This window comes from Chiloscyllium plagiosum, unplaced genomic scaffold (genome assembly GCF_037043375.1).
Source record: "Chiloscyllium plagiosum isolate Xiang-an unplaced genomic scaffold, Cpla_swu_hap1 HiC_scaffold_10, whole genome shotgun sequence".
In the NCBI taxonomy this organism is placed as follows: Eukaryota; Metazoa; Chordata; class Chondrichthyes; order Orectolobiformes; family Hemiscylliidae; genus Chiloscyllium; species Chiloscyllium plagiosum.
In genome coordinates, this window is record NW_028270148.1 from 42,169,952 (window position 1) to 42,196,125 (window position 26,174).

General features: G+C 40.1%; 1 long non-coding RNA gene across 1 annotated transcript in view; it reads left to right on the forward strand.

Annotated features, from left to right (window-relative positions):
• Positions 1–24,500, forward strand: part of LOC148148946 (uncharacterized) — a 97,719-nt gene extending 73,219 nt beyond the window's left edge. Inside the window, exon 3 of the long non-coding RNA XR_015758285.1 lies at positions 24,327–24,500. This is a non-coding gene — a long non-coding RNA (uncharacterized LOC148148946). The remainder of the gene's footprint in view (positions 1–24,326) is intronic.
• The last annotated feature ends 1,674 nt before the right edge of the window (positions 24,501–26,174 follow it).

Sequence of the window (26,174 nt, forward strand, 5' to 3'; positions counted from 1 at the left end):
GGAAAGCAAATCTTAGCAGGACTTATACACTTAATGGTAAGGTCCTAGGAGGTGTTGCTGAACAAAGAGACGTTGGAGTGTGGGTTCATAGCTCTTTGAAAGTGGAGTCGCAGGTAGATAGGAAGGCGTTTGGTATGCTTTCCTTTACTGGTGAGAGTATTGAGTACAGGAGTTGGGAGGTCATGTTGCGGCTGTACAGGACATTGGTTAGGCTACTGTTGAATATTGCATGCAATTCTGGTCTCCTTCCTATCAGAAAGATGTTGTGAAATTTGAAAGGGTTCAGAAAAGATTTACAAGGCTGTTGCCAGGGTTGGAGGATCTGAGCTACAGGGAGAGGTTGAACAGGCTGGGGCTGTTTTCCCTGGAGCGTCGGAGGCTGAGGGGTGACCTTATAGAGGTTTACAAAATTATGAGGGGCATGGATAGGATAAATAGACAAAGTCTTTTCCCTTGGGTCGGGGAGTCCAGAACTAGAGGGCATAGGTTTAGGGTGAGAGGGAAAGGATATAAGAGAGACCCAAGGGGCAACTTTTTCACGCAGAGGGTGGTACGTGTATGGAATGAGCTGCCAGAGGATGTGGTGGAGGCTGGTACAATTGCAATATTTAAGAGGCATTTGAATGGGTATGTGAATAGGAAGGGTTTAGAGGGATATGGGTCAGGTGCTGGCAGGTGGGACTCGATTGGGTTTGGATATCTGGTCGGCATGGATGGATTGGACCGAAGGGTGTGTTTCCATGCTGTACATCTCTACTATCGGCCTTATGTCCCAGCCTTGGATAATTATTAAAGGCGAAAAATCAAAAGATTTAAAATACTCACTGCACATTATACAAGACCAATCATGCACAATAACTGGTCCCCACATTTCCATGAGGGATTTCCTGCCGTAAGTCTAGTGGGGGATCATCAAAACGCACATGGAAATGGCATAAATACTGATATATTGTTGCCTGTCTGAGTTAGGGCAGGAGGGTGGTGGAATACCTGCAAACTTTCAGGGCAATCCGCCCTTTTTTAATTTCTTTCTTGTTGTTTTCCCGGTTGGATAATTTGAGATCCTCCATGTGTAACATTCTCTCAGATTTCACATGACTTTCTGTAAAAAAAAAAGCAGTTATTCCTCTGATGGAGATGATAACAAGTCCTAAAGATTCTCTCCTGCCTGTCCTTGATCCTTATCTGGTCTGTCACTGCTGTAAAAGCCAAAGCATTGACACTTTTCTTTCTGTGGATATACCATACTCTCCCCACTTCTTCATCACCTTAATATGGGTCTGTTTTCGGCAGGTTATATACAGAATTTTAATCTGCCAGGTAATGTCCCTATTAAACAGCTTGTATATCTTTCCTTCAACAATTGCCAGTTAGCTGTACTTTTGAGTCCAAAACAGGCTCAATACATTTAATAACAGCAACATAAAAATACTTAATTTTTCCTATCTTTCACTGTTTATTATCCACAGCTTTATTTGTATGCAGGTACATTTGTGATCCAGATATGGAATCTGTTCATTTGAGTATTAATCTGCAGTGCAGATAAGGAATGGATTTTGTAAAATGCAACACTTTTTTTTGATCTTGGGGCTGAAGTTTACTGAAGTTTACCTTTCTACTTATTCTATGAAAGGTAATGCTTAACTTTTTAACTGTTTCTCTACTACTTTGTACCTAAGATATACCTCGATACCTTTTGTACCTAAGGTGGTGCTTTGTATGGCAACATTATAGTTTTGACTGTACTCCTGTACTTCTTTACTTGAATACATGTGACAATAAAATCTCTAAATCTAAATCTTCCAGTATATGATATTGTTAGCAGTGAATAGTTGGGTCAAAATGTAAAGTTTTAGGTTATGACTATGTACCTTGTTTTCTGAGAATGAGCTGACTGATCAGTGGAAGAATGAAGTTGTGATGTGCACCTGGATTACTTCTTTACCAAAGAGGAATCTGAGTTTGACTTTAACACTTACGTTACTACGCCAGACCAGGAAAAGAAGCAGCTGTTCTTTTGGAATTGGATGATTTGATGACACCTGTGCTTGGACCATTTAGACAGATTGTTTCACAGATAAAATTTATTGAAAAGATAACTTATTGACTGTTTATGAGGTGTGGTCAGATTTTGACAAATTTGGAAAGAGTATGGATGCTGAAAAAGCACAGCAGGTCAGGCAACATCTGAGGAGCAGGTAAATATACTTTTCGGATGCTGCCTGACCTGCTGTGCTTTTCCAGCACCACACTCTCGACTCTGATCTCCAGCATCTGCAGTCCTCCTTCACGTTTTCCTCCAAGTCTGTGGATGGTACCATGGAAGCCATCATAGTGGAATTCAGTAGATTGCATGCAAAACCGCAGAAATTTCATTTGGAAATCCCTTCAATCTGCATTGGCATTTACGTTATCAGAACTGTCAATGGACCCAAAACATTAAGTCTGTTTTTCTCTCCACGGTTGCTGCCAGACCTGTTGCGTTTCTCCAACAATTTTCTGTTTTTGTTTCAGATTTCCAGCATCCACAGTTTTTTGTCTTATTTTATGGATAGATCTTAAGTTTGCCAGGAGCTAAATTTGCAAATAAACATACACTGCTGGAACAAATATCAGAAGCACTAAACAAAATCAGAATTTCTTTTTAACTGCGTTAGTAGCACAAAGAGGTCACCGGGGTTATCACAGAAAATGAGCTCACAATGTTAACAAATTGGTCAATCTAGATACAGGTCTCAGGTGACAACACAGAAGGAGAACTATAACTAATAGAAACATTGACAGCAATGCTATTGATAATTTTGAGAAGCAAAGAGAATTTGGAATTTTCAAGAAGATAATGTGCCCCAGAAATGTTCAAGGTATAGTCAGTTGATGCTTCAGATATGATTCAAAGTACCATTATACCACGAATTGTTCTAAATGGTATAATAGAGTAAATGAAACCACCATGCAATGGAAGATTCAGAGGATGAAGATACAGATACAGAATGTAATGATTATAATGAAGTTGGCCAGGTGGACCTTATAGAATGAGTTCTCTGTTAATCTGGTCCAATTCAGGAAACCCTGGCTGACAAGTGTCAGAGATTCTGTTCACTCAGAGCTGGCTCTGAAGGAGCTGGATCAGTATCAATGACTCTCCACATGTAAATAAATGGTGGCTTGGTGACAGGATACTGGCCTCTGTGGAGTTATTTTACAGACTAAAGAAAGAGCACTACATTAGTCACAAAAGAATTCAACCAAGTGATGAAACAATAGTGGCATAATATTTTGATGAAATAGCATTGGACAGTGGATGTACATCTACAGTGTGTGGAACAGTCTGGCTAAAATGATACCTGGATTCTTTGAGTGTTCTTTAAGGATTGTGACAACACTAAGGAATTTGAGGGTTCCACCAGTTTCAGATTTGGGAATTATAGCACACTAAAATTTTTGAAAAGAGTTAGCATTTCTTGTAAGATAACCTGAATCAATACATTTTATGAGCACAGATGTAGACTCTGATGAAATACCATTGTTATTAAGTAAACCGATGATGGAAAAAACACACGAAATGGGAAGGGAATGTGACCAAGCTATTGTGCTTGGAAAATCTGTGAATTTGCTGTTTATACGGCTAGACACGATTGTATTCCTGGAATGGAACATTTCTTATGTTTTTTTAAGGAGGAGAGGTAATGTTATTGACATTAGGCGTAGAAAGTTAAAAGACAAAACAATACAGGCAATTTGCCCATATATCCCCTTATAAAAAGGTTAAAAATATTACTAAAGGATGCAGAAATAATGGATGGGGAGTTTGATAAGATTATAGAAGGAAGTTGTGATAGATGTGAGATTAGTTATAAATATCAATGGACACAATCTCAGCCTATAGTAAATCTGCCTTTACCAAGAGATTTCAATGAAATCGAAGGTATGGATTTAATGATATGGGATAAAGAAAATGAATTTTCATTTTACATTTGGTATATTTGACAAGCAAATGTTACCAGTCAACAATAATGCATGCTAAAGGCAAGAAAATAATTGTGGATAACATAATGGAAAAGTGGATAGGTACCAGATATGGACCACCAACAAATGTTCTACTGATATTGGGAGGGAAATTTGCTGACAATGAATTTAAAGATATGTGTGCAATTATGAAAATAACAGTTGTGAATAAGGCAGTAGAAAGAACTTTAGCAATGAGAAATTTGAAGGAACCATATAGTAATAGACAAAATGGTTCATAATACTTCGGCACATCAGTCAAACTCTACAATATCTCCTGCATTAGTTTTGGCTGTACATGTTAAAAATTCATTCTAGATTATTGGAGGATATTGTCCTCAGCAGTTAGTTTTTGTTTTGAATCATAAAATCCTATTAGTAATAAATGATCGGACCCCAGCTTGGGATGGGACTACAACAAGATCTACTTTTTCAAAGTCAGAAGTCACATGACACCAGGCTACAGTCCAACAGGTTTATTTGAAATCACAAGTTTTCGGAGTGCTCCTCCTTCGTCAGGTGAAATGGTAAAGGAGTAGCATTCCAAAAACTTGTGATTTCTAATAAACCTGTTGGATTATAACCTGGTGTCATGTGACTTCTGACTTTGTCCACCCTTGGCCTTGTCCACACCAGCACCTCCACACCATGGCTACTTTTTCAGGGCATTTAAATGCACTGATGCAGGCAGAAATGCTTTCATTGAAATAAATGTCTCAAAGAATTTGGTGAACCTTAAGACATAAGGTAAGTCCGTTGGAAACTAGTTACAAACTGAGAGATAAGGTTTATTATAAGAGAGATGAGCCTAAAGAGTAGAGAGGCCCCAGGGAAGTTGATGATAAAGATGGAAAATAGTATGGGAACTAGACTCTCTTCTGGTTCCAATGAGATTCAAGGTCACGTGGTATGGATTACAAATTTACAGATTCTAAAGAAGTTATAGAATATGACAAGGACTCAGCTACCTCTCTTATCCAAATGTTCCATTGATATGAGGATCATACTACCACAATCAACAGTTTGTCTGATGATGGATAGATCAGTAATGATGGTCAAAATAAAGGCATTAGTGCCAAAGAACATTGACAACTGCCCGAAATGGCTACTAAAATCAATTATTTATGACTCGATCTGAGTCAATGGAGAAATGTAACCATTATAAGTGGAATAGGGAAGGTCACTAGAAAATGTAAAAGTTGGATGAATGTATATGCTGAAGGACAGGAGGTTAGGCTCATTGATTGGAAGCATGAAATACAAATGTAAAAGGCAATGAAAATGCCATGTAAAATCAAGACAGTGGTTCTGAAAGCAAACATGCCCCTAGAAAGAGATGATGATAGCATTTCTTTCAATGGTTTAACAAGAAGGATAATTGTGCAAATCCACACAGACATTCTCCTGTGTCTGCACGGGTTTCCTCCAGGTCCTCGGGTTTCCTCTGGGTCCTCCGGTTTCCTCCCACAATCCAAAGATGGGCAGGTTGGGTGGATTGGCCGTGCTAAATTGTCCATGATGTCCAGGGATGAGTAGTTTAGGTGGATTCGCTATAGGGAATGCAGGGTCACAGGGATAGGGTAGAGAGTTGGTCTAGCTGGGATAATCTTTGGAGGGTCAGTGTGGATGTGATGGGCTGAAAGGTCTGCTTCCACATCATAGGGATTCTATGACTCTACCACAAGCACCAAATGCAGAGGGAACTCTCTTGAAGTTAAATAAATATGTATTTGGATAAATGATGCCTCTGGAGCTCTATAGTTCTCAGTAAAGGCTGCCTACAATTAAAAGCCTACTCTGCCATGTTTCACTGGCATGATGAGGGGCAGTTTGCAGGTGTCTTTATGATGCAGGTGTCTTTTTTTCATGGGTTGGGAGCCATGAATTTAAAACATTTCCATAAATGGTCTTCAAGCAGAATTCAAAATTGGAAGTCGGGCTTCCTGAGTGTTTTAGTACATTGGATCAGAAATCAGATAGAATGGATGAAGTAACCCTTTACTTCAGCAATTTTATTTGGAAAATTTTCACCCAAAATATGATTCGTCAAAATAGGGCCTCTTTTTTTTTGTAAATATATTATTAGCAATTTTGTTTAACTTTACAAACATATAAAATTATTGAAAAAAACAATCACAAATGTCAGTATAATAAAAAGAAAAAAAAACACAAATTACAATGCAACTACTATCTACTAACTACTAACCTACTCTATAATACAAAGCAAACCCAAACAAAGGAACGGGAGCATTGTATACATACCCGTATTAACTCGGGAGACCCCCCTCCAGGGCCCGGGGCTTGACAAATCTAATCATCCTGGTTAAACAGACGCCCTAGTTAAGATAACTGATAAATCTATATCCAAATTACTCAAGTAGGGCTGCCATGTTTTATAAAAATTGCCTGTTGTGTGGTGTACCATGTCTGTGAAAAAGTCGAAGGGAATGTGCTCCATAATTAATTTCTGCCATCCCAGCAAACCCGGTGGGTTCTCAGACACCCAATTTATCAGAATATTCTTCCGCGCAGTGTGCAAGAATATTAACATTTTTTTCCCATGCCCAGCTAAAGATGGTAAATTCGATAGACCTAAGAGGAGAGATATCGGGTCTACTTTGACTTCAGTCCTCAATACCCTCCCTATCTCTCCCGCCACAGCGCTCCAATAAACATGGAGCCTGTGGCATGTCCAGAAGCAATGGGTAAGAGTACCTATATTTATTTTACATTTGGGGCACACTTTTTTAAACTTCACCAGACGGTCTGGTGCCAGATGAGCCCTGTGCAGAACTTTTAACTGCATAGCGCATGTCCTGTTACAGATTGCGATCTTTCGAGTATTCTCCCATATGTTCTCCCATGTTTCAGAAGAGATCTCCACTCCAGCTCTTGCTCCCCCTCCCAGACCTCACATAACCAGTTAATATCCTGCCAGGCCCTGCCACCCAGCAGGTGATAGTGGGCAAAATAGGGCCTCTTTAAAAAAAAGATGCATCGGCTTTGAAAACTGGAATAGAGAAACTGTGAAGGTTAATTGGACAACTAAAATAAAATCTAAATGGATTATTGTATTTTGAAGTTTCCAGCTTGGAAGATGTCAGGAACATGTAACATCTCGTTTTTAGTGACGCTTCTTATACAAATCTTTGTGATGAGTTCTCAAGAGGAGGAGGAATTATAGTTTTGTTTTGTGGAATGGGAGGTAAATGCTGACTTTTAGCTTAGGAAGCTAAAAAGATCAGAAGGGCATCAAAAAGGATCTTGAGGGCAAAAACTCACTCTTTGTGAAGGAGTAGACATTGTGTTTTCTTTGCAAAAATATTGGAAGAAAATCCACTAAGAGATTCAGCAGTAATACCTATTGAGTGCTACATTGATAATTAGTCACCATAGAATAACATACTCTTAACAAAACATGGGAATAAAAAAAGATTGAGGATCAAAGTTGCAGTAGAGAAATTTCCAAATCGAAATGTGTGATGGAAGCAGTCAGGCTTCTGACTGAAAGCAATAAAACTGGAGATCACAATGGGTCTGACAGCATCCATGGAGAGAGAGCAAGCTAATGATTGACTTTTGATCAGAGCTGAAGTGAAATGTGGATGGGACAGCATTTATGCAATAGTTGGTGGTGGCGGGGTAAATGGGGAGTGCTGGGGGGAGAAAAGATGTTGATAGTTCAGATTAGGTGATCGGAATATAAGATTGGCAAAATAATGGTGGTCTAACTGCCAGCCTGGAAAGTACAGATAGTTCCACTGGGGTGGGGGGAGGGAGAGAGGACATGGTAACAGAGAATGTAACAAGCAAAGCTAAATGATAGGAAAGGAATGGGAGTTGGTTCACAATTTGAAGGTATTGAGTACTAAGTTTAATTGCTTTCTTTGTCAAATAATGAGTTCTAGAAAGTTTTATATTCCTTGAAAAAGGACACTTGGAATGTTAATGTGAAAATAAAAAGAACATGATATGTTATCACTGTATTTTGCTTTTTTATTTTTTAATTAGCACTTTTATGCACTGTATATTGATTTTTAAAACTGTAATCAATTACCATTGAATAAGATCTGATGTGACTCTAAAACCTGATGGAACAAGGGCACAGGCGATAGATAACTTGATTGATTGATTGGGTGAGAATTGTTTGTATAAATATGGAGAGCTAGTAATCAGTGGGATGTGGGGTTTATACGGTGTGATGAACAGAAATGAAGCTTTCACTAATGGCATTGTCTGAGAGCACTCCAAACTTGAGGTGGGTCTGTCCTGAATCTGAAGGAAATTCATCCATTCAATAGTGAAGTGATGGGGGAAAAATACATCTTAGAGGCTGACCAGATCCAAGAAGTCAAACAAACAAGTTGGAAGTAATAACTAATGATTAACCTATATTTTTCTGTCAATATCGACCAACTGTGAGGAAATCCAATTTAAGGATAAACACCAGATTATGTTCGCATGGAATCTGTGCATTGGTCATAAATGAAAGGATCAATTTACATATAATGGGTGAAATTTTACCAAGCCTAAAAGAGTAGGATAAAACATAAGATGCACTGAATAGCGAGGTAACAATGTGCTTGCCTAGAACAACAATGTTCTGATACTGGCTCCACATTTTCCAAAAAGTGGGAAATATGGAGTGGGGTTGTTATCAGGATATAAATTAGCTCATCTAGAAGGTAGCTAAGATGAATTCACACACAGCTGAATGTCATTTTATGGCATTAACAAAAAGTGTGTGGGGATCACTGACTGTCAGACCCCTGACAGGTTAAAGGTAGCAGCAAAAAAGTAAACATCGGGTGCCACCTCTGGAAGAGAGCTATTGAAGAAATTTTTGTTGGTTCATAGCGGGATTGTGGATGTGGAGATCATGGCTGCCAGTAATTAGAGGTCTCTATGAGTGGGGACTGCATTGAAGGAGGGATGATCTGAAAGGGAGGCTGAGAAGCATGTGTTGGAGGGAAGGTCCAAAGCAATGTTGACTGCAAGGACGGAGCTCGTGAGCGAGAGAGAAATCAGCTGGCCTTGGGCTGATGCACTCAGTCATTGTGCTACTGTGAGGAAGAGAAGCAAGACAAAGAGAGGGAGAACAAGGCTGGAGTGGCTTCACATCAGCTGTGTTATTGCAAAATCTTGCATCAAGGAGGGTCTGATGCCTTCAACATCATTGGTCACTTTGTCCTCATCCAGATGGAGAAGATGCTGAGCAATTCACACTGAGTATCCCCAGAAGCGACAGGAAATAAGAGACATTGGAGGAAAGTGCAGAATTATCTCATAGGCACTTTCAATATCAGTTCAATAAAAATTGGGTTTAATGTGAACCCGCTATTGTTCTATCTCACATGTCATTATCCAGCGCCCAGGTTCACTGCATGCACTGACAAAGCTGAGGAACTGTCCAAACACAACTCACCCCCAACATTTTTGACTTATTGAAGGACAAAGATGTAGACGAAATCTGACAAGCAGCAAGGAATCATGAATAGCCAACAGCACTAACTGTGGCATAAATGTATCAGCAATGTTTGCTAATGTGTATAATGTTGAGTGTGCAAAATGTGCTGCTGAGCTGTTGTGTGATCCCATGAGTTGTTGCTTTTGTGCGCAGATTGGGCAGCCCTGTGGTATGCTGGCATGATCTCGGCTGCCTGAGGCCTGGAGAACACTGGCATGCTGAGGGAGATGCTGCATTGATGCATCTGTCATCGTATCTACTGGAGGCTCCTGCATTACTGGCAGAGGGGCTGAGGAACGGCTGTCCATACTCCAAGGACTGAAGACAATAGTGTGAGGCAAGGGAAAGTGTACCATGTCCATTCTGTGACTTGGATTCAATTAAAAATAACAGCAGGAGTTTCATACAGGGTTTGTAGCAGTGTCTCGTCTTATCCCTGCACAATTTCAAAGATAGGAGTGGACTCACCACCACGTGGCTGGGAAACCTCAAGCTGATTTAATAGCTAATCAAATGATTGACAGCTCACCAATCTTGATAGTGACACCAGGAGCTGGGACTGTAACCAGTCTCTCACGATGACTATTGCTGGCTAAGAGTCAGGGGATTCTGCCAAGGCCAGGCATTCATTCATAAAATGCGCCTGCTTTCTCTCTTAGACAAGAATGAATGAATGAGTGAAAAGTGTTTTGTTGTCACAATCCAGCACCATTTGAGTTACAAAAAAGAATAAAAAGAAATTACTTAAGAGTTCATCTTCAGTTCAAATTTCGTGTCCAGCACAGCTCCAGGGCTTCTGCAAGGTCTCTGTAAGGTGTAACAGGCCTCAAGGAGTCTCCTCTCCAGATTCAGCAATGACGATGCCAGTGTCCAGGAGACCCCAGCTCCATTGCTGCCATCCCCTTGTCAACGCCGACAACAGTCCCCGCTCTGGGCCTAACACAGCATAGAACATGAGGGAGAACCAGAGGTCGATTTCCATCAATCTTAGTACCAATGGTACCAGGAGGAGTCCTAAACGTTGCTGAGTATTGATCATATAATTGTCTCAGTTGGCCCAAGGGCAGGTGGATGGTGGATATGAGAATCCCTACTCTGTCATTTGATTTTGCATTTACCCATCTGCTCGCAACATGGGTGTGTGGAACTTAAAATATGTAGCTAAAGTTTAAATCATACTTACCAAATACTGACTGAGGCATCCTAACTACTTGCAATTCTAAATGCTCACTCTTTGCATTGCTGTGCACTTTACTAACTCCTCCTAGCTCTTTGGGCCACTCTTCCATAGGGACTGTGACATTGACTAAATGCGGTAATTACCTTCTGGAGTCAAACGTCCTCCACATGCCTCACAATGACTCACATTGGCTTGTTGCATCTTCTGTTTTATTGCTAATTGCACCTTCACACAACCTCCCCCATTTAAAATGTGGGCTTTTAAAATCTGCAACATGCCAGATCTCTCACCCACGGTCAAACTCTCTTGGGGTGCCGGAGTTTTACAAGCTGTTTGCTTCAACATAATGAGGCAGAAATCTAATGGGGCCCACATCCAACAAGACTGGCAGTGATGGGGCACAATGCACCTGCTTCTCCCAGCCCTGCACCTGGATCGCGACATTTCCCCCAGTTAGTAGGAGGTTTAGTTTTGTAATTATGTCATGGAATTCTAAGGTACATACACTTAAATGTTTTCATATGCAATTCATTTCTCTAATATTTTAACAATGGCTTATTTTAAAGAGGCCAAAGCTTTTCATAAATTAACAAAGTATTTTCTTAAGCAGATGTTAAGCATTCATATTCTCAAGTCCCTCAATGTAATGACAAAATTTGTGAATTTTGCAATGTTCTTTGATAATGACAAAATTGGACCACAAAATATACAACAATAGTGGTTAGGAGACCTTGAAGCTGATCCAGGTGCTTGGAGATGATGGGGGGGGGGGGGATGTGGAATTGTCTCAAATGACCTGCTGCAGGTGGAGATTGGTAGCATCAGAAGGAAGCGCAGTGCAAATCATTGGTGGCTTTCTACATTAGCAATGCATTGGATCAGACTTCTGGCTTTCCAGAGGCATGAGAGTGTGTAGACTGATAACAACTTGCACAAATTGAGTTGGACTCTAGCACTTAATGGGACACTGTAAAGGTGAGAGTTGTGGGATTATGCCGATGCTTTAATGACAGAAGGAACCGTCAGAAAGAATTCCTGATATTCAAGTTGGCATTTCATTTCCGGAATGCCTCACTATTGTACTCCAATGAAAATGGAAAGATATGATTGGAGGTTGCTTAGTAAGTGAGGAATGTGGGACAGCATTTGTGGGTTCAATCTGAAAGTGGTTTTAATGTGCAATCAGGGCAGGAAAGGTGAATACATTGAACCCTCCTGATACATGTATCACCCCAATCCGAGCTCAAGCCTATGCCTGCACTTCATTCCTCACACCAATTTATCTTGTCGATGTGTCTCTCCTTTAATGCACTTGCTCACACTCTCCCAAGTCCCTCTCCATGACCGACACTCACTCTCATCTTAATGCCATATACTTCTTGATAAAGTGCTCTTAACTTGACAGTTCAGTAGAAAGGTATTTGTTGCAGCAACATGGACTAGAATTCCACATTAGGCCTTTGTAGATGTCGCTGATGCAACTGATTCTGAAAACCTTCGATGAACAATGACGTGGCATTTGGAATCCTCAAAGTTAGTCCCCAGCAGCATTGGAGACCTCAGATTGTTTCAACTTAATTACCTTCGGTAGTTACCCAAGAAAATGTAGAGCAATTAAAAACTGCCCTAACTCCTGGTTAACTATGAAATGAACCTTCCTGGCTCCCCATTGCCATTTCCCTAAACCCGAGCAATCCCCACCCTGTTCTGAACTAACCCAATTCTACCCTTCCCTTGCATTCATCAACCCTCTATGACTGCTGCCTGATTTTTCCCTAACCCCAGGCATCCCATCGATTTGCCCTCCTCTCTGGACACCTCGCTGACACTCAGCCAGTCCTCAGAATCCCACCAAACTAACTGCTGACTCCCATCTGACAAATGAGTCTCTCCACAGATCTGACTGTCCCCTACCTGTCTGAATTCTCACTAACTCACCTGTTACTCTTTTCATCTTTCCCACATACCACTGTTCTGTAGAAAAGTCACTGGACCCGAAACATTAACTCTGCCTTCTCTCCACAGATGCTGCCAAACTTGCTGAGCTTTTCCAGTAATTTCTATTTTTGTACCTTCCCCACCCCACTCCTTATTCACTTACCTCATCCACCAATACTCATTCACTAGAAATCAGTAAATAATGCTGAATTTTTTTAAAAAACTACAAAAATAATTACACCTAGCATCATTCAGTAACAATGACATTAAATTTTTAGCATAATTTTAAAATAAGAATAATGTTCATACTTACAAATTTTGAATGAAAATAGCATTTTCTTAAAAAAGGAAAACTAACAAAAGCACAAATTACTGGAAAAGCTCAGCAGGTCTGGCATGTCAATGGAGAGCAATCGCAGTTAACATTTCAGGTCGAGTGACCCATTTTCCTGTTCTAAGGACTAATACAATTTATGTAATCCCTACTAATCTTTGCAGTAAACTTTCTCTGTGCTGCTTATTTCTGTCCTTTAGATGATGTAGCTTCCCCCCCCCCCCCCCCCACCCCCTATCACCCCCACCTTTCATTCCCCTCCCAGGCATCTTGGAGGTGTGCTTCACTTCACATTATATTGGGGCTCAGGCAGCACCTTGCAATGGAGCCATCAAAGAGCAGGCAGGAACTCTAGCTGTATCAAAGCGCAGAAAAGTAAGTCAGCGTTTTTTGATACAATCACTATCAGATGGATCTGTTCTATCTGTAATCGAAACCTCTCAACTCATATTGGACACAGAAATGTAGAAGACAGAGGGTGGTGGTGGAGGATTACTTTCCAGACTGGAGGCCTGTGATCAGTGGTGTGCCACAAGGATTGATGTTGGGTCCACTGCTTTTTTGTCATTTATTTAAATGATTTGGATGTGAGCATAAGAGGTATAGTTAGTAAGTTTGCAGATGGCACCAAAATTGGAGGTGTGATGGACAGCAAAGGTGGTTACCTCAGAATACAACAGGACTTTGATCAGATGGGCCAATGGGCTGAGGAGTGGCAGATGGAGTTTAATTATATAAATGTGAGGTGCTGCATTTTGGAAAAGCCAATCGGGGTAGGATATACCAGTAAGATCCAGGGGAGTGTTGCTGAACAAAGAGACTTTGGAGTGTAGGTTTATAGCTCCTTGAAAGTGGAGTTGCAGGTAGATAGGATAGTGAAGAAGGCGTTTGGTCTGTTTTCCTTTAATGGTCAAAGAATTGAGTTTAGGAATTGAGAGGTCATGTTGCAACTGTACAGGACTTTTTTTACACTACTTTTGGAATACTGCATGTAATTCTGGTCTCCCTCCCATAGGGAAGATGTTGTGAAACATGAAAGGGTTCAGAAAAGATTTACAAGGATGTTTCCAGGGTTGGAGGATTTGAGCTATAGAGAGAGGTTGAATCGGCTGGGGCTGTTTTCCTTGGAGCATCAGAGGTTGAGGGGTGACCTTATAGAGGTTTATAAAATCATGAGGGGCATGGATAGGGTAAATAGACAAGGTCTTTTGCCTGGATGGGGGAGTCCAGAACTAGTGGGCGTAGGTTTAGGGTGAGAGAGGAAAGATATAAAAGACACCTAAGGGGCAACGTTTTCACGCAGAGGGTGGTACGTGTATGGAATGAGCTGCCAGAGGAAGTGGTGAAGACTGGTACAATTACAACATTTAAAAGGCATCTAGATGGGTATATAAAAAGGAAGGGTTTGAAGGGATATGGGCAAATGATGGCAAATGGGACTAGATTCATTTAAGATATCAGGTCAGCATGGACATTTTGGACCGAATGGCCTGAGCCACGCTGTACAGGTCTGACTCTATGACTCAATATCTTTTGGCCTCCACAGAATTTGCAAACAGCCCACTGGGGGTGATGTGTCAGAATGTCATTGATTTCTCAGAGAAAGTCATTCACTCTGAGGATGCATAGTCACTGGACTCATAATGTGCCAGCATCTCTTTATTCGTCTTCACTGAAGATTGGGGGTGCAGTGTTGCGGAAGCCAGATGGAAGAGGATTTAGTTTTCCCAGTGTTGGTTGAGTATGGAAATACACAATTAAGTCCCCAGTTCCTCCCAGCTCTCCAGGAGGATCACTTCTCCTTGCTCTACCGGGCTGTATCTTCTGGGATCGTTCAAATCATTCCACTGTCTGAATATTCCAGAATCAATTTCCACCGTCAAGTTCCAACTTAAATATTCTTTATTCCGTAATTCTCCAAAGGCCCCATAAATCTTGTCACTTTCCATTTAAAATAAAGCCAATATTTACAAGTGTTTTGCTTAGTTGTTAGCTCAAAGATTCTTTACCTTCATGTTTTATCAGCTGGTTCTTCACACAGTAGTAGTTATTCTGTTAGTCTTTCTCTCCATGTCTTGGTGTTTGTCTCCAAAAAGCAGCTGCCTTATCTTCTGTGTCAAGGTATGATTTATTTTCATTCAATTTTTTTTATCCATTACAACCAGATCACTTGAAACCAGCTCCAGACAGAGATTTAGTATGACTAAACACAGCTATCTAGAACTTTCTGCTTCACCATAAGGTAGGGGAGAGATTGTAAAGATTAGATTAGATTACATTACATTACAGTGTGGAAACAGGCCCTTCGGCCCAACAAGTCCACACCGACCCACCGAAGCACAACCCACCCAGACCCATTCCCCCACATTTACCCCTTCACCTAACATTACGGGCAATTTACCATGGCCAATTCACCTAACCTGCACATTTTTGGATTGTGGGAGGAAACCGGAGCACCCGGAGGAAACCCACGCAGACACAGGGAGAACGTGCAAACTCCACACTGCGACTCGCCTGAGGCGGGAATTGAACCCCGGTCTCTGGCGCTGTGTGGCTGCAGTGCTAACCACTGTGCCACCGTGTCACCCAACGTGTCTTGTGCTTAGATGTCTTGTGCAAGTCCCACATTCATAACATTATGGAAAGAGCAACTATCTATATGAGGCATCAAACACTGTATGCTGGCATTAACAAATGACTTTCACACAAAATATTCCATTTTAAATAGGACTGATGAAGCCTGACCATTCATTGTTCCAAAGCTCTGCAGGAAGTGCTCTCCAGTTCCTTGCTCACAGAGAAGTACGAATGTGCCATGAGAGGGTTGATGATGAAAGGGATAATGGAAGCAGGGACTTAGCTTATAGCATTCAGTCAGTATCACACTTGCCACCTGGCATCTCAGTGGACTTGCTGAAGCAAACTTTTACAAGGCCCGCAAACCTCTAAAACCTAAAAGGCATTGGCCCAGAACCATCTGAGAATTAACGGGGGTTCACCGTGTAGATGTTCCCAGAAAAGAAAGATTAGCTTAGAAATTGAACAAGTGTATGTAAATGGGTATGTTACTCCGTGTTGGATTGTTCAGCTTCAGTTTCTGTTTCCTATTTAAGTCACATAAATGTTACACTCTTGCAATATTTTCCTGTGACCATTTTTGGCTGAAGCCAGGTAAATGGCTTTTTAAAATTGTGATGATTTAACATCAAAAATTGCGTTGATATGAATTCGTTACTTGGTTAATTGTATGATTGCTTTGTATTAGAAGGAGTTGGAAAATTGGGCTTAACATCTGTCTGTCAGTTGCGTACACTGGTGAAACCTAACTGACCTTCACAATTATGATAGGATTCTGGACAGCAACTTACATTGCTGCTGGTGTATTTGTCACATTGTTTCCCTCCTTCTTCATTTCCTCCACCCAATAGACTCTGTGCATTTTGCCTTGAGCCTTCTGAACATTCATTTCTCACTGCTGCGTAATGTTTTGCAGACGGTAACACACCATGGTCATATTGTAGGGCGATTTCCAATTTATTCAGGCACCTGAACCCAAGTTTTGAACACGCTGATGGCTTTCTCAATAAGAAATATGATTAAAATATTTCATCTCATGTTGCTAGGCCTCAGTGGTTGGATTTCTCATGGATCTCAGCTGCCACATTTTAAGTAGGCATCTCTCGTCTCCAAACAGCCATCCAGTAAGTCGGCTTTGAACTGGGAAGGTAGAAGGGAGGATGGACCACCATAGGATGAAAGTATCATGGTATCTGCCTGGGAACTAGATGCTGACCTGCGGAAACATTTTTCATGATTACACGTCAGGAATGGAAGCCTTTATGCGAGAGAACCTTAATTACCATGTGCGTGTAGTCATTGATGCCCTATGCTTGTGAGAAATAGTCAGAGCTACAAACCTAAGTTCCTATCCATTCTGACTGGTATCAAAGATAGCAAAGTGATCCTAGTTGTCTCCTCAGCTAAATATGGTATGAGTAACCTGTGTTATGCAATTATGGGCAGCCAACTGCAAGATCTGATCAATGTGTCTAACAGAGCTGTGAAAGGAGCCAAAGACAGTGATGACTTTGACAGCAATCAGCAAAATGTGGCTTTCAGGTCCACTTAGCAGAAGGTCACTTTCCAGCCAGTCGCAAATATTGAAATACTGACCCCAAATCCTGAGAGTCCTGAAATACTCCTGTTCCAGCATGTCAAGGAAGCTGATCCTTTGCCTGTACACCCTGTGTTTGAGTATCATTTCTTGAAAGCTGTCCCATTCTCTGCTTCCCTTCTTCTGTGAGGATAATGTTGCTGCTATGCTGCACTGGTGTGCCCTTGTCATCTGAAGCTAACAGATTAAAGAGGATGCTTCCAAGTGGAGATCAGATATACAATCACCAAAGTAGATATGGTGGCCTTGGAAATAGTGAAAGTCACCTGTAAAATCATGCATTGTGAACAAAAGCTTTACGCATAATTAGGGAAGAAAACAAACACAGAACATGCTGGTGAAATTCAGCAGGTCTTGCAGCATCCCTGGAGACAGGAACAAAGTTAACATCATGTTTCTGATAGACTCAGAAGAAGAGCCATACTGGATTTGAAACAATAACTCTCCTTCTCTCTCCACAGGTCCTGCCAGATCTGCTGATTTTCTCCAACATGTTCTTTGTTTGTCTCAGATTTCCACCATCTATGGCATTTTGCTTTTATTTGGGAAGGAAACAGTTGTGAGATCTGGTTTTTATGAGATTTGTTTCTCCCCATCATTTCTGGAGTCCTCTCAATTGTATTCTCACCTTCCTTTCACTGGTAATTTCCAGGAAGGGTGCAAATACCATGCAATCACGGTTAAAGCTCACGATAATATTGCTTTTTTTTATGAGCTGTTAACATATTGCAAATGAGCAGCCAATCTCTCCCAAAAGGGTTGCTTGCATGCAGCCTAGTGCACCACTGATAAATGTGGAAGGTGGTAGGTTCGGATGGCACCATTCGCCACAGCAGATTCACTGCGGACGCTTAGCCACCACCCATTGGCCACTGAAGACGATTCACTAATGCAAGTAAGTCGTATATTTTGAATATTGCTAGTATATAAAATTGTCGTTATATTGGTTAAGGTAGTGTTTGCGTTGTTTCAGTAACAACTTATTTTCGTTACAGGAGTTTTTTTTATGCTTGTATTTTTGGAACAGGAATTTTTAGTATGGAAACAGAAACTATTAGTAAACGTGGAAATAAGAAGTTTTACCACGATGGTTTTATATATGTTTTTGATAAACTATCCAAGAGTGATTCAAGTATTAAGTTTTGGCAATGTGAACAAAGGGGCCGATGTAATGGACGGATCCACACCAAGAGTGGCACTGTGATAAAAACAATTAATGGACACACACATTCTCCTTTCACAGCAAGTGTCCAAGTTGCGAAAGTGAAAACAAGTTTAAAACGTCGTGCAGAAGAATCCCAGGAAGTACCTAGTGTTCTTATTAACGAATGTGTAGCTGATGTCCCTCAGTCAGTCCTGGCATCTTTACTGAAGAAAATAATTTGACGAAAAAGGAATGATATTAGTTTTGCGCCACCAAACCCTACTGATCTTCAGCATTTGGTGATTCCAATTAGATACAAAGTATATAAGCCGGATAACGGAGCAGAAGAAAAATTTCTTTTGGCGGATAGTGGTCAAGGAAGTAATCGTATAATCATATTTGGTAGGGAATCTTGGATACATCATTTAGCAGAATCGACGTGGTTTGTGGATGGTACGGCTTTTGTGCCACTTACTGACCTTGATAACTCAGATTTTTTGCCTCAAGAACTACAACCAAATAAAGCTAAAAAAAGTATCGAGACGCAGACGATAGAATAAAAAAAATTGTTCCTGAATACGGCGAGAGAGATTGTTTGGAATATCTTAGAGGAATAGCGCATTACTATCAAATGAACTGAAATTTCATTGTTTAATATTAATGTGAGATGTTACTGCCATAATAAAGATTTTTAAAATATATTTCCTTTTTCTGGTTAAAGTTTGTAACTCATTTTATATAAACCAATAAAATGATATTTATTTTACCTCTTTTTTTATCAATACGTAGTTGTATAAATAAAGGGGACTGAGAAGTATGAAAGAACAGGCGGGAGGGAAAACAATCACTACATTTATATATATTTCCGGTGGCGAATAGTCTCCAGAGGTCAAACGACCCCAGTGGAGAAACGCTGGTGGCAAACCGGCAGTGGCTAATGTGCCGTGGTGAATCGTCACCAACCCGGTAGGTTGGAGCACACTTCCCAACATTCTCTCAGGTTCAATACTTTTTAACCTCTTCCCACTCCCAAACCTATTTGCTCCTGTTTCCCATTTTCACCTCAAATGTTGAAAGGCTTTTAAGAGTTAAATCATTCCTTTTATCAACAGCCACGGTTCACTGCCAAAGGGGAGCACCTTTTTCTTCAATAGATGAGATTAATCTGCTTCTTTTGGCACATTTATGAAAAGAAGTCAGAATGCTCCGATGGCACATGAGTCATGTTTAGGCAGCTGCTTCTTAACAAGTCTTTCTACTGATAAAAAGTTGAGAAGAAATCAAAGGGAAGTCAAGATTTGGAGATGCCAGTGTTGGACTGGGGTGTACAAAGTTTAAAAATCACACAACACCAGGTTATAGTCTACAGGTGGTTGTGGAGATACTAGCTTTCGGACCACTACTCCTTCATCAGGTGGTTGTGGAGTATAAGATCGTAAGACACAGAATTTATAGCAATTTATTTTGCTATAAATTCTGTGTCTTACGATCTTATACTCCACAACCAGATGACGAAGGAGCAGCACTCTGAAAGCTAGTGCTTCCAGATAAACCTGTTGGACTATAACCTGGTGTTGTGTGATTTTTAACTAAAATCAAACTGGTTTAGTGCATCAACTGGGAAGCTGAGGAATGATTTACCATTTCCAAGTACACATTTGCTATAATGCAAACTGAGGAACAATAGGATAATTTTCACCTTCACCACGTGTATCCCTAATCTTGCAACAGAGGTATCTGTGACCACACTTAAATATTAGTTGTGTCAGGCATGGGTTCATTTGGACTGAAGGTTGGTCTGAGAACAGACTGAATTGAGCTTGATAGCTGAGAGTAGCATTCTGATCAACCACTACATCCCATTATATTGATGTTGCCATCATCATCAATTCAATATCTCAATATCTGACATTTTTTATTATTACAAATTGTTGATCAAGACCAATGTTCGTCAAGGAAGGATACAAACTTTGGACAATTGACACGTGCATCATAATCTATAATGTTGCTGAAAGAATTGGCATTGGGAAATCTCATGCTCAACACTCAGTAGAACTGGACAGCAACAGGATAGAAATCAATGTTGTCCTTCTTTCAGGATACTTGATCTGCTTGAGTTTCTAGCTTGGTCTAAAGTAGGGAATGAAAGAAGAAGCAACGTGATAGTTCTGTGTTAAGTTTCTAACTAGTGCTCATGCTGGGTGCCAAGTCTAGTCAATGCCCAGGACTGGCAGCATCTGATCCAACATTTCTAGTGGCAGATTTTTCAAACAGAAAGTTTTTATAATGGCTTGTGCTATAATTTATTTCAAGCTAATTCCAGACTGTTTTTTTCTTTTGGGTACTGAGTTGAAGTTACCTTTTGATTTAGTTTGTCACAGCATCATTATTGACACCAATGGATTTCCAAATGTAATTTCCTAAGCTAAGTGGGCGGCACAGTGGCACAGTTAGCACTGCTGCCTCACAGCGCCAGAGACCCGGGTTCAATTCCTGCCTCAGGCGACTGACTGTGTGGAGTTTGCTCATTCTCCCCGTGTCTGCATGGGTTTCCTCCGGGTGCTCCAGTTTCCTCCCACAGTCCAAAGATGTGCAGGTCAGGTGAATTGGCCATGCTAAATTGCCCGTAGTGCTAGGTGAAGGGGTAAATGTAGGGGCATGGGTGGGTTGCGCTTCGGCGGGTTAGTGTGGACTTGTTGGGCCGAAGGGCCTGTTTCCACACAGTAAGTAATCTAAAAAAAAATCTAACATATCCAGAAGAAGTAAAGAACCTGAGGAGCCATGCGAGGCTGTTTCAGAGATATTTTATGCTGAGGAGATATTTTATGCTGAGCACACTGCTCCTGGCTTTCATTTTTATGTGCCTTTTTTTAGCATATTTATCGACACTGAAGAAGGGTCACTGGATCCAAAACATCAAGTCTGCTTTCTTTCTGCAGATGTTGCCAGACCTGCTGACTTTCTCCAGCAATCTCTATGCTTGTTTATTAACATCACTGATCAAAGAATAGGTATGTGATAACATGCAGCAAGACCAATTGCCTGCCCCTGCAGCCTTGACAAAATTTAATAATGGGTAGGAATATCAACTGAATCTCTACATTGGCTATCAGAAATGTTGTCCACAACTGTAACATCTCCCTTTATTGCCACCATTTTTAAACATGATTTGCATTGAATTTCACTTTTACACTAGATGTCTCTTTCTCTGTTCTTGCCTGAGACATGGTGACCCTTAGGTTAAAACATCCCCAGTCATCTCCTTCTAATGAGAAAGTGAGAAGTTAAACAACACCAGGTTATTGTCCAACAAGTTTATTTGAAATCACAAGCTTTCAGAGCACTGTTCTTATCAGGTAAAGTGACTTCACTTGACGAAGGAGCAGCACTCCGAAAGCTTATGATTTCAACTAAACCTGTTGGACTACAACCTGGTGTCGTGTGACTTGACTTTGTCCACCCCAGTCCAACACCGATACTTCCAGATCATGGCTCTGAAGAGAGAGCAGCCCTCTGGTCTAGTAAGACTATGGCCACTTTACCAGCTGAATTGCCGGAGTAATTATATAGATGTGTTTACAGTGGAAAATGAAGTGTGTTTTGATGGGGCTTGTTTTAGATGAGCTCCCATTCCCTTCATTTAGAATGAATCTGCACCTAAATGACGATGACACTGCTAACTCAACATCAGCCAGCTAAAAATGGCTGCAGTTTAAAAATAAAATATAGGCTAATGTCTGTGAAATAATTTAAATATTTAAATCTCTTAAAATTTTGCAATCTTTTTCAGCATGTTCTATGTTTTAAGACCGTAACTGCATCATTTTGCTTCCAGAGAACCTGCTGCTTCAAATTCACATCTTGATAGCATGCATTTACCAAATGAAAATATCTGTTCTCACATTAACTGTGGACTGCTCCAAAGCAGAAGGGGCTAGGCAAGCATCATCAAATATACAATCATATCCTCCCATTTCCTTTAGTACTAGCATGATTCCAGTGAAAATAACTGAATGTATATTTGTTCTTAACCAAAATTTGTTCTTTATCAGGATTAGTCATTGAAACAGCCTATATGTGGACTTTGAATCATTAAAGTACTCAGGAAAAGCATAATAAGGTCAGAATATGTCACAGAATTACAGCATTGTGTATATAATATATAATGTTTCAATTTCCCAGGATGCTTGTCTGTATTGCACTGACACGGAACCAATATATAATCTCAAGAATTTTACATAATTTGTCATCAACGTTGCTTTTGATTTACTTACATATGGAATCAAAGGGTCTGTTCATAATCCAGGGTTCAGATCCAAGAAGTAGTCCATATTCAGGGAGGTTTCCCAATAGTTGCTTTAGTTTTATTTTACATCCCAGGAGTTAAGCTACAAGACATTACTATGTAATTAAATGCTTATGAAAACATTGATTCATGCAGAACCAATGCAGCTATACAAATGAACACCAACAATGCCAACTGGATTGGATTATTCCTTTTGAACATGATGCCTTGCTCAAATGATGAAGTACATGACAGTCTAGTCATTGATTAAATATTATAATGTTAGAGAATGGTCGAAGAAAGTAAATGTCACTGACATTTGATATGCTGTACCCTGGTTCTGCTGGATATACTTGTATATGAGCAATGGCTTTTGTTTTAATGGCTATAGGGTAGTGCTCAAGATATTTTGTTTCTTAAGCGATGAAAACCTGCACGTTTATTTGGATCAGTTCACTAGGGAAAACTGGTAGCCGGTCGTGAAAATATACAGTACAAAGCTCACTGGCGTCTGGCCTTAAACACAGACACAAAAAATAAAGTTTAAGTTAAGATAACAAAGTACTAATATTGACTCTGTCAATGTTCAACAATTTTTTCCACTCCACACTGATCTCATTAAGTGAATGATTTACCGGAATTTCCTCCCCTTGATAGAATTTGATTGTCTTTTCTTTTAACCTCGGGCATTCTGGCCTGGATATTTTCAGGTAGGCCTTGACACTAAACTGATATCTTAAAATGTCACATGTTTATGTCACTTCAGGCTACTCATTTTCCTGCTCTTTAACCTGGGGACTGCTTCCTATTTCTTCACTTTAAATGGAAGGTAGAAATAGTATTCCACTATGGTCTGCTAATGTTGAATGCATGAAGCAATTATTCTTATCTTGTAAGAATTTTCATTGCTGCCCACCCAGATTGTTCAGTGCCTGGAGTTTACTCACCTTTCATCATCAGCAGCCTGATGCATACAGGTCACTGGCACTTCCATGCCTTAGAAATGCATCTTTGAAATTATTTAAAGAAAGATCTCTTTGTTGCTGTGTTGCAACATGAAAGAGGCTTTGTTTGAAGACTGCATAGTGTCTGGCACCAGCAAGGCAACAAATTACCCAATACCACTTTTTAACGTTATATTTTTAATAATACAGTTACTGAAGTGAGTGTGAAGCAAATGTTGTCAGTTCCTTTGGAAGCAATTTCCTTATACCTTAAGTGCTTAATATGTTATCTTAATGTTTCTGAACAATAACCTTGTAACTTCCTTTTAATATACTTCATTATTTATGAAATTTGATAATAAATTGAATCTTATTTATCATCCATTTGTGCTTAGTCAATATAAGTAACAATGATGAATATTTTAACTCACTTTCAAACACAAAACAAGTCAAACACAATAGCTTGCATGGAAAATCTGTGTGGAAACTAATAGTTGCAGTAATTTTTAAATAAGAAAAACTGGGTTTGATCTTTCTTGGCGATTGAACTGTGAGGTACATAATGTTGATTTTCAATGGAAAAGGTCAAGAATAGGTGGGCAGAAAAACATTGTAGTCATTATTATGTTGTACATAAATCTCATACATTACTTCAGTTCTTTCAGGTAATTTTATCAAAAATCTCTGATTTGCATAGCCCTCTCCACTCCCTCTGTAAGAAAACTCAGAGACTGAATATCCTGCATTTACAGTCGTTCTGAACTGATTGCAATTGCATCACTAAGCATGAATCTAATGGGTGATTGTGGAATGTGCTATGTACAAATTAACAGCCATGTTTCTTTTCATTACAAGTGACGATGCTTCAAAATGACTACTTTGGTAGAAAACACCTTGGAATACACTGGAATTGTGAAAATGCAACATAAATACACATTCATTTCTTCTTTGCTGGAGAGTCAATGTAGAAGCTCTTTCAGAATTCAAGGATTAAGAATTCACAGGACCTGCCAATAAAATTTGATGTTAGTGCAATTATGTTTATTGCAGATTTTTGAATGTGTGTCAAGCAGCATGAAAGGTTTGGGCACAAATATGAAGGAATCCACGAGGTACAGCTGAGCAGTATGGTGTGGTCAACACAAAGTGCAAACCAGAACGAAGACCATGGCCATAACAGGACTCAATACAGTCAGACCTATTTGATTCTAAAGTCAAAAATAATTTGACTGTGGAATGCTTTGAATAGGAGTTAAGAAATTGAGCTTCAAAGCCTTTTAAGGATTCATTATGACTGATAATTAGATTAAGACACCCATAACGCAGGTTTCAGTAATCGTATAGCTACCCAGGGACAAATTTTACAGATGATGCTGAAAGACTACACAACATTCGCAACAGTTTATGCAGTTAGCTATGAAGACAATACCATATGTATAACATCCAGCCACTCTGCTCAAGTGATTCCAGAGTCAGCAGAGAGTGTGCAGATTCAAACAATTACTGCAACAGTACATATAACCCAGTATTTGTAGGGTCACCTAATGACTGAGTAAAGATGTTAAACTGTCTTTGTCAGAGGGAATGCAAATGGTCATCCAACAATTGCTAGGACTTTTTGTCCTTGCATTGGAAAAGGCAGGTGATTAGGGAAAAAAAACATGCGCAGTGCATTTTAAAAGCCAGTAAAGCTCCAAGCTACCCAGAGAGAAAACGCAATTTTAAAAAATCAGTAATACTGGAAATGAGCATCGTGATCATACTGGAGCTCCATTTTGACATCCACAAGACAAGTCAGGACAATGTGTCTTATTTGCTGGTTTTTCCTTCTGGGTAAGAATACAGAATATTTATTACCAAACTATAGAAAATGGTAATGCAAACAGCTGCAATTATTCCATTGGCGTGTGGCAATTCACGAGAAGTGAAGAAATATAAGTAAGATTGCAACATGAGTCAGGACATTGTACTGTTTCATTTTATTTTGTGGGGTTAACTACACGTTATTTGACAAAGTGACTTAAATAACTGTTATCAAGAGAGACTGCCTGATGTGTCTTCCTGAAGAAGGACTTATGCCCGAAACGTCGATTCTCCTGTTCCCTGGATGCTGCCTGGCCTGCTGCGCTTTTCCAGCAACACATTTTCAACTTTGTCTATTTACCCTATCCATACACCTCATGATCTTATAAACCTCTATAAGGTCACCCCTCAGCCTCCGACGGTCCAGAGAAAACAACCCCAGCCTATTCAATCTCTCCATACAGCTCAAATATTCCAACCCTGACAACATCCTTGTAAATCTTTTCTTAACCCTTTCAAGTTTTACAACATCCTTCAGATAAGAAGGAGACCAGAATTGCACGCAATATTCCAAAAGTGGCCTAATCATTGTCCTGTACAGCCGCAACATGACCTCCCAACTCCTGTACTCAATACTCTGACCGATTAAAGGAAAGCATACCAAACACCTTCCTCACTATCCTATCTACCTGCAACTCCACTTTCAAGGAACTATGAACCTGCACTCCAAGGTCTCTTTGTTCAGCAACACTCCCTAGGGCCTTATCATTAAGTGTATAAGTCCTGCTAAGATTTGGTTTCCCAAAATGCAACACTTCACATTTATCTAAATTAAACTCTATCTACCATTTCTCAGCCCATTGGCCCATCTGATCAAAATCCCATTGTAATCTGAGGTAA